Source organism: Triticum aestivum, chromosome 3B, assembly GCF_018294505.1.
Source record: "Triticum aestivum cultivar Chinese Spring chromosome 3B, IWGSC CS RefSeq v2.1, whole genome shotgun sequence".
Taxonomy (NCBI): Eukaryota; Viridiplantae; Streptophyta; class Magnoliopsida; order Poales; family Poaceae; genus Triticum; species Triticum aestivum.
Window position 1 is genome coordinate 474,470,935 of NC_057801.1, and position 17,245 is coordinate 474,488,179.

Below are 17,245 nucleotides of genomic sequence, written 5' to 3' on the forward strand. Positions count from 1 at the left end.
CCACCCTTTACCAAGTATATAGATGCATTAATTAAATAAGAGATATTGTGATATCCCAACATAATCCTGATCCAACATGGAGCAATCTTCAACTTCACCTGCAACTAACAACGCTATAAGAGGGGCTGAGCAAAGCGGTAACATAGCCAAACAACGATTTGCTAGGAAGGGTGAAAAAGGTTAGAGGCTGGCATGGCAATTTGGGAGGCTTGGTAAACAAGTGATAGGTAACGCAACATAGTGATAGAATGAAGCAACGAGCAAGCAAAGATAGAAGTGATATCGAGGGTAGTGGTCATCTTGCCTGAAATCCCGCAAGGAAGAAGAACGAGTCCATGAAGAAGACAAACGGACATAGTCGAACGAATCCTCACAACTCCGGAACAAAACCGAAGCTAACAAGAGAAGCAAACCAGAAAGAAGCAAACAACATGGTAAACAACCATCACATAAGCATAGCATGATGCACAAACAAGTATGATGCATGTCCGGTTTAATGAGGCATGGCATGGCAATATGCACAAACAACACTACAAGTTAAGTGGAGCTCAATATGCAACGAGTTGCATATTGATGAAACACCACATCAGTTATTTAGTTCTCTCTCGTTATAAGCTACTCAACAATATTAAATGTTATTAAACTTGGCAAGGGGTAAAGCATAATTAAACTACCTATTTAGGCAAGTTTAAAGGAGGCCGGAACAACGAACAACAATTCCGGAAAACCCCATATGTCATTTAGCAATTTTAAAGCAAGCAACAATTTTAAACATTTTAAATGTTGTTATCATGATGCGGATGACATATGCAAGGTTTATGCAATTTTTATGAAAATTTTGACATGAGCATATTATGAAGCATTTGTCACCGTGGTGGAAAGAAAGGGTGCCACGGCAATGAATTCGAAAATGATTCCACGGCAACATCTCGGTTTCGATAACTCATGGAGTGACCGGTGCAAACAAAGATGTGGATGTGCGGAACATGCAAAAGATGGTGGGGTGATCCCGGATACCTGGTTCCCACGGGTCGACGGCATGGCAAACGAGGAGGAACGTGCATGAAGAAACAGGCACGGTGCAAACGTACGGTTCATCTCAGACAATATGCATTTGTCCACGGGTGATCATTTCGGGGTTATACCTTCGAAGCGGGCATTTTCGAAGCGGTTCGGGTTCGGTATGATGTAGAGGAAGTAGTCGTTCATGGGTCGTCATGGGAAGTAGTCATACACATGTCGTAGTGGAAGTAGTGGTTCCCGTGGCGACGGTAGTCGAAGTAGTGGTACACGGCGGCGGCGGTAGTTGTTCAGGGTCTTGGCGGGTCATCGTGTAGCCGTACATGTTCGTCGTGGTACACGGTTCAAAGTCGTACATATCTCGTAGATGTTCAGGGTCGCCGTGAGGAACTTGTCGAAACCAGGGTCTCGGTCGTCGGTAGAGGTACTCGGTGAAATCCACGGGTGTCAGTAGTTGTACATGGCAAATCCACGCTCGGTGACTGTTGGACTTGGCGTCAACAGCAACAGGGGCGCGAAGCAGGGACTTGGCGCTGGTCGATGCGGGTGAGCGGAGGCGTATTCTCCTCCCCGCTCCAACGAAGCAGAGGCAGGGCAGGGGGCTTGGACACCGACGCAGGACCTGATAGCATCTTGGCACGGGCGCCAGGCCAGGGCCTCGGAGTTGGCCGGAGAGGACAGCTCGGGCAGCGGGACGACGCGAGGTTGCAGGGGACGGAGGACGGAGGAGCTTGGTGGCGAGGACGGCTGCTTGCTGGAGGTGGGGAGCTCTGGCAATGACGAACTGCAGGAGGCTGGCCTTGCAGCGTCGATGCTCGAGGCAAGGAGCAGGAGACAATGCAAACGAAGTCGTGGGGCGCGGGGACCTGCTCCGTTGAGGCAGGAGGGGGCCGGGGTGCACGAAGCGGCGACGGTCGCCGGAGGCGAGGACGCGGGGTCGAGGCAGAGGCAACCGGCGGGGTAGGAGCATAGCAGCAACCGCGGCGGGACTTGCGCCTCGATGAAGAACAGGAGCAACGAGCGGCTCCAGGAGAGGGCGTGGAGGAAGGAGCTCCGGTGCGGTTCCCGTTCGTCTTGGTCTCCGGTCAGCACCGTGTGGAGGAGCAGGGGGAGTGGCGGTCAGGGACGGAGCAAGGGCGCAGGGAGCTCCTCTCCCTGGCGATGAGTGTGTTGTGGGCGACGACGCGAGGGAATGAGGAGGAGGGATCGATGGAGAGGAAGAGAGGATCGAGAGGAGGGGTGATGGGATCGGGAGAGTGAGGTTGCGAGGGAGATGGGGATCGAGCGATGGGTGTGTGGCGGCGGGCAGAGGGAACGAGAGGAGGAGATGGGATCGAGCAGAGCTCTCCCCTACGGCTAGGGTTAGAGGGGTGTAGCTGGGCCTTGGAGGTTGGTTGGGTCGGCCCGGGTGGTGTGGCTCCTGGGCTTACCTCTGTCTCTCTCTTATGTTCTAATAGCATAAAAACATTAGAGAGAAGAAAACGAAAGAGAGGGTTAGGGGAAGAATTTGAGCATGGGGTTAATTTTCCCGGACTCGCAAAAATGCGCTTGTTCCAAGAAAAATGGTGTGGGCAAGATTGCAAGAATTAAATTCAAAGTCATTTGAATTTAATTCAAATGGTTTGAACAAGGACTAGGATTTAGAAGTGTCCAACAATGTTGAGAATTTAGGAGGAGGCTCGATAAAAAGAGATAAGAATTGTTGGCAAAGTTTGAGGCAAGGAATTGAGATAGAAAATGCATGGAACTTAAACTGCAGGTGTGTTATGGTGATTCCAAAGTTAATGGAATATTTGTATTATAGCTCCCTAATATTGGGGGGATATGTTATAAAGAGAAGTCACCCTTCCCTCGATTTAAATGGACCGAAGATCCAGACAATTTATTTGAAAGAGTTATAAAATTAATGATATGATGGCATGATGACATGATGCAATGCAAGAGATGAAACAAAGAAAACAAATCACACGACGAAACTCGGAGTAGCTGGAAGTCTTCTGGAGCGTCGGTCTCGGGGCGTTACACGGGGAAAACTGAGGCTGCTGACATTGCCCTTTCTTGATAACAAAGATCATTAAGGGTTGCCAACACGACAAAATAATAGAATGATCCGGTATAGAAGCATGCCTATCACCGAAACGATAGACGAGACTGAAAGAAAGACATCGGTGCGATACCTGAGCACCATTTTTGCAAACAGTGTCGGGATCACTTGGCATCACTCTGCTGGGACAGAAATGACACCAAACACCGAAAGAAAAGGAACTGGAGAAATGCAAAGGTTGAGCTGTAGTGGATCCGAACCGATGCCAACTACACTCTCCAGATAAACCGTTATCACAAATACTAAGGCAATATGCATGCTATGCAATAAACAAATGCAGCAACCAAATGCAATAAACAAGCCAGACTCTATACTACCGATTTCTACCGGTTTCTACCGCTTGCACTGACTAGGGCGTCCTACAGCCAGACCTGCTCTGATACCAAGCATGTGGCACCCCGGCTCAGAGAAACCGGAACGCCCCGTATTCCAGCCTAGAGATCGAGGAGAAGTCTTCTGGAATACGGAACTGCTTAGCATAGAACAAATCAGCTCTCTATTATTACACGGATATGATTACAAGGTCTCCGATATTACAATTAATAACATCGGTACGGCGACACTACGCCATCCTCAGTTGCTCTATGCAAGCAGCAAATCAACATGATGCAGCGGAAAAACTTCTAGCAGCGGAACAATGACGACGGTGGTGAACTCCACTCCGTAGGGACTCTGGCTGGAACGCTTATCCTAGCTCGCACGAACGGAAACCACGACAAGCAAGCAATCAAATCCGGCATGACACGCCAGGTCAGTACATTGAATGTACTTGCAAGCTCACAATAACCAGAAGCATTCAAGACAGACAACAGCATGGCAATTACAGGTTAAACAGGAATTAACATAAGATCATCAGAATAACATGGTATGACCAACATAAACATGATACAGCTAGAACAATATGAGCATATTAATCCGACAACACTAGCATGCAACATGATGACACTATCTGCACCACTTATTCTGCTCGGGCTTCCTGGTAACTGTCACATGCATCACTTAGCAACCTCGGACATCACACGATCATCTTAGGATCAAATCAAGCTTGGTATAAACAATACTGTAGTAATCATTAAATGACCACAAGGACCTTGATCTTTACCCATGATTCTCGTGCAACATCACGAATATACAACATCTCGGTATCCTCGATACCACGGTGATCCTTACGGCGATCACAACCACGACCAACACTTGGCCCGTGATCCTTACGGCGACCACAACCATGACCAATACTTGGCCTGTGATCCTTACGGCGATCACAACCATGACCAATACTTGGCCTGTGATCCTTACGGCCATCACAACCACGACCAATACTTGGCCCGTGATCCTTACGGCGATCACAACCATGACCAATACTTGGCCTGTGATCCTTACGGCGATCACAACCACGGGTTGTCATTAATCAAGTTATTCTTATTACTGTTGACTCATGGTGTGACCTACTTCCGAGTGGGCCCTTATCCGCGGGCGCGTCTATCGATAGATTTAGTATACACTCTGCAGAGGTTAGTACACTGTACCCACACTACAGAACCCATGGCCTCGCACTCCCATTCGGGTGGACCAAGGGCATTCCGACAAAACCAATCTACTGCCATGACACTCTCCCGGCCACTCCGACTCACTCCCCTCTGGGCTAAGTCATGGGTGGCCCTGTGTCTACCTCAAGACACAACGACCACCGTCATGGCCCGTCCCACACGGGGACACGCGCGCAAAAACTTAACAAGGGGCTCACAAGGTTATGCCTGCTTACCGGGCCAAGGTACAGCACGCCCATAACCTTCCCTAGTTGGAGGCACCGGCGAGAGGCACGACAATAGACCGTATTAGGACCGTACCACACCGGCAAGCATGGTTGCACTGGTCAGCTCGATTCACCGGCACCATGACTCAGCCAATAGTTGTTCAAGTTCAATTTAATCCGGTTAAACTTGAATGCAAAGATGCTGAGCCATGATAAAATAACATGATGCCAATTACAATGCATGAACATGATATCAACATCATCATGAGGGTATCACATAACTATCCACCATATCAACAATGAATCATATCCACTAAGCATGGCATACTGACTAGCATGAACGTCACCAGTACATCAACATGTACTACTAGCAAGCATAAACATATGAAAGGAAATACTAGCAGGTATAACATGATAACAGAGTACAAGACAACATAGCACAAAAGTGAACATGCAAATCTAAACATCACCGAAACAACGATAACCATCTTTTCAACAAGCAAACATTTAATGAAGATTCAAGTTGAAAACCATGTCTACTGCATGACTATCATGCAAGTGGGTATTGTGGCTTGCCTAGGGTGGAAGAAATCACCGGAAGAAAGTGTCAGAAGCTCGCGGAAAGAATCGCCGGAAATCATTCTCTCTCGGAGGGGGATGATTAAGGGCAAGGGCATAATGGTCATTTTCATAGTGTCAAACCATAGTGAAAATGAAACCAACAGAATGGGCTCGACGAGAAGAAGAAGTAGGCTTTGGAATCACCTCATTTGGAGTTACGGGTGAAAAGATATGATAGTTTCTGGCAGGGGCCTCTTTGTAATGAAAATCATCGCCAACAGGTCCTTAACAGAAAAACAGAAGGCACACTTGGGGAAATATGTTTTCGGTGGATGAAAACGTAGATGCCCAAATACGTCTTCACTTATCCACGTCAGCGTGGACATGTCAACGCGGGGCCGACCCTTGAGTGGCTGACAGGTGGGGCCCACGCACCTCTCTCTCTCCTCCCTCTCCTCCTTCTCCAGCTCGACGCCGCGCAGGGAAGGCCCGAGGCCAAGCGCTCTGGCGTTGACTACCGGCGATACGTGCCACCATCCGCGGCGCTCGGACCACCGGCGTGATCAACACGGGACGCCGCACCTCTCTGGCCAGCGCATGAGCACCGAGGAGGGATGGAGGGACGGCGACGGGTGGCCACCGAAGAGGATCAGAGGCACGAAGGACTGTGGTGAAAGGCGATGCAGGGGGTCTCCAACGAGGGGGAGGGAGTTGGGGGCGAGTAGCTGGACTCCGGGGAGGCTACTGGTGGAAGAATGGAGGGGAATGGAGCTCGGATCGAGCTAATTTATCCGGAGTGGAGCGGTGGCCATGGCGGCAAGGGAGGGCAACGAGAGCTCCTCGAGGTCGGGGAAGTGGCTAGGCAGGGCTAGAGGAGGGTTGTGAGGCTGTTGGTGAGCTCGGAAGGCTGGGGGGAGGCCATTTATAGGCGGGGCGAGGGCAAGGCTTCGGGTGCCGCCGGGCCTGTCCGGCCGAAGCTCTAACAACGGCCAGCGAGCACGGGAGGGCACGGGGAAGGTGATGAAGCATTGTTACAGGGATCACGGAGAGGTAGACGACGCTGGGGAGCAGAGGAAGAGGCCGAAACGAGCTCGGAGCCAAGCGGAGCACAGTGCATCCGTGGGCGTTCGACGGCGAGCGTCGGTGAGCGTCGGTGAGGAAACGGACGGAGGGGGAGGGGGGTCCAGGGAAATGGCGACGACACGGGGAAGCCACCGGACATGCTCACGCGCGCGAAGACGATGAGAGGAGGAGGGGCTCGAGAAAGAAACCATTCTGGGCGCGCTCATGGCATGCCAAAATGGTGGTCACCACCAGTGCTGGCATGTGTGGGAGGCAAACAGCTGGCAAATGTTGTCTAGGGCGTAGTCCATCCAGGGGAGGTCTCAACTACGGTGGTAACTTGGTGAAAAAGGCTCTGGTCAAATATAAATAACCCTCTGAAGTTTACTACAGTAAACTTGTGTGAGCACTTGTGATCAACAGGAAGGGTTTTGGGAGCAATGGAGTTGTCTGCGAGGTTGAGGTAAAGAAGGACTTTTATCCTGGTAAGTTTGAGGAGAAATGGATCAAGATTTACTGCAGTTGCTTCACAACTGACCAAAATGCTCCAGAAACTAGATCATGATGGTGCACTCACATGGAGTGTCAACTTAAGCTCAAATTGGGAAAGGAAGAGTCATTTGGTCTTATGAAGATGCTCAAAAAGTCTCATACCATTTGGCAAAGCCAAACTGGTACTTGCTTCACAAACATCTCCTCTGGACAGAAACTTGGAATAATTTTGGTGGTCAAACGAATTCATGAAATGATGCCAAATTTGGTGGAGAGAAGTCTTATGGGTATAAGGATGAGCTGGTAATTTATCAATATTTTTGAAGCAGTATAAAATATACTTACTTCACAACCTGATAATATTGCCAGAATCAAAGATTTTCTCCTGTGCTCACATAGATGATTGGATAGGGCTGAAAATGGGTGGAGGGGGTTAATATGAGCACATTAAGGAGTGTGCAAAAGTTCAACTCATTTGGATACTCCTAGCTTGTACTTCCTTCACAAAGCCTTCTGTTTGACAGAAACTTCGAAAATTCACTGAGGAAGATTGGCTAGGCAAATAAATTTGAAATTGTTCATGGGGCAACTATTTGGACATAGAAACATGCCCAAAAAGTTTGGGAGCCACTAGGAGAAATATAAACGACACTTCCTTCACAAAGTGCCATTCAGGGAAGAATAGAAAAAGGAATATTGGGGAATTATTTTTGAACTGGCCAAGCCAATGTTTGGGCATATTTGAGCTATATATGACCCAAAGGAATTATGATAATTATTTGGGGATATTTGGATGGACAGAAATATAGGTTGCTTCACAACCTAGGGCAGATAGGGCTATTCCTTTAATGGAAAAGGAATTTTCCCTAGAAAAAGATTTTAGGGTTTGGTTAAGGAGTGAAGTGACATGATCTTGGCAAGGTATTGAGAATGATGATCCACTTGGGAGGAGGAATGAGGATGATTTCCCAGGTGACAAGGCCAGAGAACCACTCCAAAAGAAAAACAGATACAAAACCAAATAAATCAAAGGAAAAAGAAAGGGCCAAAATCCAGGCTGTTACAAACCTTCCCCACTTAAAGAAATCTCGTGCTCAAGATTTGCTTGCTCAGGGAACAAGTATGAGTTTAGGACACCGTCTCCAACTTGGGTATCCTTTTTCCTTTATTTATTGTTCCCACAAGAATTTCGGATGATCAACTTATCTTGCTCTGGGGTGGTCTTGCTTCACCTTTCCCCAAATTCTGACGGATTTTTGCTCACATACCAAATCCTTTTACTGGCTTGAGTTTTCTCATATCCGCGGTGATGTCTACTGGATCTTAGCATAAATTTTCTTTTGATCATGAAAACCTTTTTACTTCCTCCATGGGGTTGCTTCAAATAAATGCATGCCTTCTGGGTTCCATAAATGCTGAGAGTCAGGACCATCCTCGTAATGGGATCTGACTGCTCACAGGTGACACTGATTTATCTTGATTTATTTCTTTGGCTTGAGCACGAGATATGTACCAAAGATTTGACTACCTTCTGTCGGGAGCGATATAATGGAATATGGATTTATAGTTTTGTCATACCTCAAATATGTACATCTTGAAATTGGCCCGATAGGGGGCTGACGGACAATTGCCTTTCCTGACAGACTGACCATGTACTTGATTCCATCGGTGAGTATACCAGATCTGAGCTGATTGTTCGGCTTTTGATTTTTCTCATGTGATTGATATACCCATCTGTGGTAATAGGCTGTGATATGCTTTCATGCTATCGCTGAAGTTAAACTGCTGAGGTTGCAAAGGAATCTTAAATCTGACAGAACAGACTTGGATATTCCACACTAACCATGTCAAGCGGGTTAGCGGAATATTAAAATCCTTGCAAATAGAGTAGGCCCTTGAGAGTATGCCCTTGGGTATCCATATGGAATAATGGCTTTCAACTGACTTGGGTATCCGGACCCTCATGGTCGCGCAAAAATCATCATATTGTTGCGGTCAGTCTCATCCTTTTGATGGTCATGATTTTCTTTGTTAGGATACCTTACTGAAATAATTTGGCCACACATATCCTTGATTCTTCGTATGACCATGGACGTGATTAGTGCAATTTTTTTGACATTAGTCCTTCTTGTTTTCTGACCTGGGTCCGCACACATATGACATATACCCGGGGTTTGTATCTGTACTGAGCTCATTGCTGAGGCCAATCATACACAAGAAGATGACAAGATTTCATAATATCTCCTTGTCAGTTGCGGGAATAATGACCTTGATGACCATTGTCAAGACTGTGGACTCTGTGATGTCATCTCCGGATCTTGTCGATCCTTACAATTCAGGAGATGTATCTCTGCTTATTTTCCTTTGCCTGACTGGAGAGGTTGTTGAATCCTTACTTTCCTTAGGTATATCTGCTGGATCACTCTGACAAAATTATTGCAAGTCTGGTCCTTGAATAGTACTGCCATACATCGACAACTCATCATATAATCTCTGAGGATGGTGCAATATTATGGTACTGACGCGGACTGGGTAGCTTACGAGAGAAGCCATCCGAGTAGCTTGCTGAGGAAGACTTGTTAAATTCTGCTCAAAGCTTTTGTCTAGGTATCATGCAGAAGAAGGCTCTATGGCTTACACACGAAGCTTGCTCTGATTATTGTGCTGGAGAAGCCTTAGTTCCGTACTTGAGAAGCTTCTCCTCGGGTTTGCTTGTTTAGAAAGTTTCATTTCCGTTTGTCAAAAGCCTTTGCTGAGATATATTGCTTAGAAAGACTGGGTATCATGGGCCGGAAATGGTTCACATATCATGTTGAGGAAAAATTTAGGAGCCTTGCATCATAAATTTCTTTCGATAGCGTGTGGAAGAATACTGGGTTTCTTATATCCAAAACTTCATACTGTCATGCAGACTGAAATCCATACACACACCCATATATGCCAAGGCTAATTATTAGCATGGGAAAAATTGTTTGACTGTCTTCCTTGAGCGTATCACATTCTGTCTTTATTTCGGATAGTAACATATTTCAAGCATCATGCATTGCTGAGCCAAAATTTTGTATATGATCCATACCTCTGTCTGAAGATATACCTTGATCTTGTACCCGACTTGTCTTTCTGCTGGCTGGATCATAACTGCTGTGAGGATTTTGCACTCAGGTAGACTCGATGCTGATAATCAATTCAATACACCATTGGTATTCTAAGCAGATTTTAATTCCATAATGCAGTTGACTGGGTAGACCAAAATGTTTAGCTGAGCTTCTTCCAAATATTTGAAATCCTTATTGCTTCTTCAAGTCCAGTGTTAGTTGATGAGAAATCTTTATAGGGGAAAAATAATGTAACACCGGGGCCCAAAAAGAAAGAGGCAAAATAAAACTCAACTAAACAAAAGCACACAAAAACAAACAATTCACACACAATCAATGTCACATATTACTACTAGTCACACAATATGCATGCCTACTTAAGCACATATATCTCGCGGGATCTCCGGTTCTACGAGCTATCATGCTGTGACGATGTGCACGAGGACGAATAAATGTGTGGAAGAATCGGTGTAAACAACGCTACACCAAGTGCTAGCTTAGCCAGATAGCAACCTGGACTAGCTCGGAGGCCAGGACGTACTCGGTAATCATGTAGTGGGACACGAAGGTCGCAACCACATTATTATCAAGCGGACGAAAAAAGATCCGTACTCGTCCAAGAAATAGGATAGCGAGGAAAACTGAGGCTGCTGACATTGCCCTTTCTTGATAAGTAATATCATTAAGGGTTGCCAACACGACAAAATAAAAGAACGATCCGAGTTAGAAGCATGCCTATCACCGGAATGATAGACGCGACTGAAAGAAAGACATTGATGCGATACCTGAGCACCATTTTTGCAAACAGCGTCGGGATCACTTGGCATCACTCTGCTAGGACAGAAATGACACCAAACATCGAAAGAAAAGGAACTGGAGAAATGCAAAGGTTGAGCTGTAGTGGATCCGAACCGATGCCAGCTACACTCACCAGATAAACCGTTATCACAAATACTAAGACCATATGCATGCTATGCAACAAACAAATGCAGCAACCAAATGCAATAAACAAGCCAGACTCTATACTACGGATTTCTACCGGTTTCTACTGCTTGCGCTGACTAAGGCGTCCTATAGCCAGACCTGCTCTGATACCAAGCCTGTGGCACCCCGACTCAGAGAAACCGGAATGCCCCGCATTCCAGCCCAGAGATCGAGGAGAAGTCTTCTGGAATACAAAACTGCTTAGCATAGAACAACTCAGCTCTCTATTATTACACGGATATGATTACAAGGTCTCCGATATTACAATTAATAACATCGGTACAGCGACACTACGCCATCCTCAGTTGCTCTATGCAAGCAGCAAAGCAACACGATGCAGCGGAAAAACTTCTAGCAGCGGAACAATGATGACGGTGGTGAACTCCACTCCGCAGGGACTCTGGCTGGAACGCTTATCCTAGCTCGCACGAATGGAAACCACGACAAGCAAGCAATCAAATCCGGCATGACCTGCAAATTGGCATGACACGCCAGGTCAGTACCTTGAATGTACTTGCAAGCACACAATAACCAGAAGCATTCAAGACAGACAACAACATGGCAATTTGATACGTCTCCAACGTATCTATAATTTTGTGATTGTTCCATGCTATTATATTACCCCTTTTGGATGTTTATGGGCTTTATTTTAAACATTTATATCATTTTTGGGACTAACCAACTAACCGGAGGCCCAGCCCATATTGCTGTTTTTTTGCCTATTTCAGTATTTCGAAGAAAAGGAATATCAAACGGAGTCCAAACGGAATGAAACCTTCGGGAGCGTGATTTTTGGAACGAACGTGATCCAGAGAAATTGGAGTGCAAGTCAAGAAGCTGAAGAGGCTCCCACGAGATAGGAGGGAGTCCCCCCATAGGGCGTGCCCCCCTGTCTCGTGGGCCCCTCGGGTGGCTACCAACGTACTTCTTCCTCCTATATATACCTACGTACCCCGAAAACATCCAGGAGGAGGACGAAACACAATTTCCACCACCGTAACCTTCTGTATCTATGAGATCCCATCTTGGAGCCTTCGCCGGCGTTTTGCCGGAGGGGGAGTCGACCATGGAGGGCCTCTACATCAACATCCTTGCCCCTCCGATGAGTTGTGAGTAGTTTACCACAGACCTACGGGTCCATAGTTATTAGCCAGATGGCTTCTTCTCTCTTTTTGGATCTCAATACAATGTTCTCCCCCTCTCTTGTGGAGATCTATTCGATGTAAACTCTTTTTGCGGTGTGTTTGTCGAGATTCGATGAATTGTGGGTTTATGATCAAGTTTATCTATGAATACTATTTGAATCTTCTCTGAATTCTTTTATGTATGATTGAGTTATCTTTGCAAGTCTCTTCGAATTATCAGTTTGGTTTGGCCTACTAGATTGATCTTTCTTGCCATGGGAGAAGTGCTTAGCTTTGGGTTCAATCTTGCGATGTCCTTACCCAGTGACAGAAAGGGTTGCAAGGCACGTATTGTATTGTTGCCATCAAGGATAACAATATGGGGTTTATATCATATTTCTTGAGTTTATCCCTCTACATCATGTCATCTTGCTTAATGCGTTACTCTGTTCTTATGAACTTAATACTCTATATGAAGGCAGGAGTCAGTCGATGTGTGGAGTAATAGTAGTAGATGCAGGCAGGAGTCAGTGTACTTGTTATGGACGTGATGCCTATATACATGATCATGCCTAGATAATCTCATAACTATGCGCTTTTCTATCAATTGCTCGACGGTAATTTGTTCACCCACCGTAATACTTATGCTATCTTGAGAGAAGCCACTAGTGAAACCTATGGCCCCCAGGTCTATCTCTTATCATATTTGCTTTCAGTCTACTTTTATTTGCACCTTTACTTTTTGCATCTATATTTTAAAATACCAAAAATATATTTATCTTATCTTACTATCTTTATTAGATCTCACTTTCGCAAGTGGCCGTGAAGGGACTGACAACCCCTTTATTGCGTTGGTTGCGAGTTCTTTGTTTGTTTGTGTAGGTGCGTGGGACTTTTGAGGAGCCTCCTACTGGATTGATACCTTGGTTCTAAAAAACTGAGGGAAATACTTACGCTACTATTGCTGCATCACCCTCTCCTCTTCGAGGAAAACCAACGCAAGCTCAAGACGTAGTAAGAAGGATTTCTGGCGCCGTTGCCGGGGAGGTCTTCGCTCAAGTCAAGACATACCAAGTACCCATCACAAACCCATCTCCCTCGCATTTACATTATTTTCCATTTGCCTCTTGTTTTCCTCTCCCCCACTTCACCCTTGCCGTTTTATTCGCCCTCTCTTTCCCAATCTCCTCCTCTCTTTTTCGCTTGCCTTTTTCTGTTTGCTTGTGTGTTGGATTACTTGTTGCCATGGCGCAAGATAATACCAAATTGTGTGATTTCTCGAATACCAATAATAATGATTTCCTTAGTACTCCGATTGCTCCGCTTAATGATGTTGAGTCTTGTGAAATCAATGCTACTTTGCTGAATCTTGTTATGGAAGATCAATTTTCCGGCCTTCCTAGTGAAGATGTCGCTACTCATCTAAACAACTTTGTTGATTTGTGTGATATGCAAAAGAAGAAAGATACGGATAACAATATTGTCAAGTTGAAGTTATTTCCGTTTTCACTTAGAGATCATGCTAAAATTTGGTTTTCGTCTTTGCCTAAGAATAGTATTGATTCATGGAATAAGTGCAAAGATGCTTTTATCTCTAAATATTTTTCTCCCGCTAAGATCATCACTCTTAGGAACGATATTATGAATTTTAAACAACTTGATCATGAGCATGTTGCCCAATCTTGGGAAAGAATGAAATTGATGCTTCGCAATTGTCCTACTCATGGTTTGAATTTATGGATGATCATACAAAATTTTTATGCCGGTTTGAACTTTGCTTCTAGAAATCTCTTAGATTCGGCCGCGGGAGGCACGTTTATGGAAATCATGTTAGGAGATGCTACAAAATTTCTTGATAATATTATGGCTAATTATTCTCAATGGCACACCGAAAGATCTTCTAGTAAAAATGTGCATGCTATAGAAGAAATCAATGTTTTGAGTGGAAAGATGGATGAACTTATGAAGAGTGCTCCTCTTGATCCCAATGATATGCCTTTGTCTTCTTTGATTGAGAATAATAATAAATCTATGGATGTGAATTTTGTTGGTAGGAACAGTTTCAGAAATAATGCTTATAGAGGAAACTTTAATGCTAGACCGTTCCCTAGTAATTCCTCTAATAATTATGGAAATTCCTACAATAATTCTTATGGTAATTTTAATAAGATTCCCTTTGATTTTGAGAATAGTGTGAAAGAATTTATGATTTCTCAAAAGAATTTTAATGCTTTGCTTGAAGAAAAATTGCTCAAAGTTGATGATTTGGCTAGGAATGTTGATAGACTTTTGCTTGATGTTGATTCTCTTAAACTTAGGTCTTATTCTCCCAAGCATGAAATCAATTAGTCTCTCAAAGTAATGAGAATTTCCATTGACGAGTGCAAGGAAAGAACCGCTAGATTGCGTGCTAAAAAAGATAGCTCTATAAAAGCGTGTTCTTCTAGTTTCCATGAAAATAATGATGAGGATCTTAAAGTTATTGATGCCTCTCCTATTAGATCTATGTTTTGCAATATGAATTTTGATGATTATGGGACTGATGATGAATCAACTTTGCCTAGAAGGCGTCCCAAGAATTGAGAGTCTTTAGATCTTGATGCTAAATTTGGTAAAAGTAGGATTGGAGAGTCCTCAACTTCAAATAACATTGAACCTACTATCTCGGATTTCAAGGAATTTGATTATGATAATTGTTCTTTAAAAGTTTGTATTTCCTTGTTGCAATCCGTTGTTAATTCTCCTCATGCTTATAGTCAAAATAAAGCTTTTACCAAACATATTGTTGATGCCTTGATGCAATCTTATGATGAAAAACTTAATTTGGAAGTTTCTATACCTAGAAAACTTAATGATGTGTGGGAACCTACTATAAAGATTAGAATTAAAGATCATGAGTGTTTTGCTTTATGTGATTTGGGTGCTAGTGTTTCCACGATTCCGAAAACTTTATGTGATATTCTAGGTTTCCATGATCTTGATGATTGCTCTTTAAAATTGCACCTTGCGGATTCCACCATTAAAAAGCCTATGGGAAGGATCAATGATGTTCTTATTGTTGCAAATAGAAATTTGGTGCTCGTAGATTTTATCGTTCTTGATATAGATTGCAATCTTTCTTGCTCTATTATTCTTGGTAGACCTTTCCTTAGAACGATTGGTGCGATTATTGATATGAAGGAAGGGAATATTAGATTCCAATTTCCATTAAAGAAAGGAATGGATCACTTTACAAGAAAGAAATTCAAATTACCTTATGAATCTATCATGCGTGCTACTTATGAATTTAGTGCCAAATATGGCACTCGTTAGATCTATCTTCGCTTTTATGCCTAGCTAGGGGCGTTAAACGATAGCGCTAGTTGGGAGGCAACCCAATTTTCTTTATGTTTTTTGTTTTTGCTCCTGTTTAGTAATAAATCTTGGATCTACCTTCTGTTTAGATGTGTTTTTATCTTTTAATTAGTGTTTGTGCCAAGTAGAACCTATAGGATAACCTATGATGATAGTTGATTTGATTCTGCTGAAAAGCAGAAACTTTGCACGCACGAATATAATTTTGTTAAATCACAGAAACGTGATTTTGCGTTTATTCTTTTTGATGCTGATCAATAAACAAAATTTACAGGACTTCCTATTTTGGTAGGATTTTTAGAGTTCCATAAGTTTGTGTTAGTTACAGATTGCTACAGGTTGTTCTGTTTTTGACAGATTCTGTTTTTCGTGTGTTGTTTGCTTATTTTGATGCATATATGGCTAGTAAAATAGTTTATAAACCATAGAGAAGTTGGAATACAGTAGATTTAACACCAAAATAAATAAAGAATGAGTTCATTACAGTACCTTATGTGGTGGTTTTGTTTTCTTTCACTAACGGAGCTTATAAGATTTCCTGTTGAGTTTTGTGTTGTGAAGTTTTCAAGTTTTGGGTAAAGCTTTTATGGACTATGGAATAAAGGGTGGCAAGAGCCTAAGCTTGGGGATGCCCAAGGCACCCCAAGATATTCAAGAATAGCCAAAAGCCTAAGCTTGGGGCTGCCCCGGGAAGGCATCCCCTCTTTCGTCTTCGTTCATTGGTAACTTTACTTGGAGCTATATTTTTATTCGCCACATGATATGTGTTTTGCTTGGAGCGTCGTGTATTATATTAGTCTTTGCTTTTTAGTTTACCACATTCATCCTTGCTGTACACACCTTTTGGGAGAAGCCTATTTGATTAGAATTTGCTAGAATACTCTATGTGCTTCACTTATATCTTTTGAGCTTGATAGTTTTTGCTCTAGTGCTTCACTTATATCTTTTAGAGCATGGTGGCGTCTTAATTTTGAAGAAATTACTAGTCTCTCATGCTTCACTTATATTATTTTGAGAGTCTTTTAGAACAGCATGGTATTTGCTATTGTCATAAAGTTGGTCCTAGAATGATGAGCATCCAAGTTGGGTATAATAAAAACTATCATAGAAAAAGAATAGGATGCTATGATAAATTTGATGCTTGATAATTGTTTTGAGATATGGAGGTAGTAATATTAAAGTCATGCTAGTTGGGTGATTATGAATTTAAAGAATGATTGTGTTGAAGTTTGTGATTCCCGTAGCATGCACGTATGGTGAACCGCTTTGTGATGAAGTTGGAGCACAATTTTATTTATTGAGTGTCTTCCTTATGAGTGGCGGTCGGGGACGAGCGATGGTCTTTTCCAATCTATCCCCGTAGGAGCATGCGCGTAGTGCTTTGGTTTTTGATGACTTCTAAAATTTTGCAATAAGTATATGAGTTCTTTTGACTAATGTTGAGTCCATGGATTATACGCACCCTTTCACCCTTCCATCATTGCTAGCCTCTCTTGTGCCGCGCAACTTTCGCCGGTACCATACACCCACCATATACCGTCCTGAAAACAGCCACCATACCTACCTATTATGGCATTTCCATAGCCATTCCGAGATATATTGCCATGCAACCTTCCACCGTTCCGTTCATATGACACAGATTACTTTTTTCATATTGCTCTTTGCATGATCATGTAGTTGACATTGTATTTGTGGC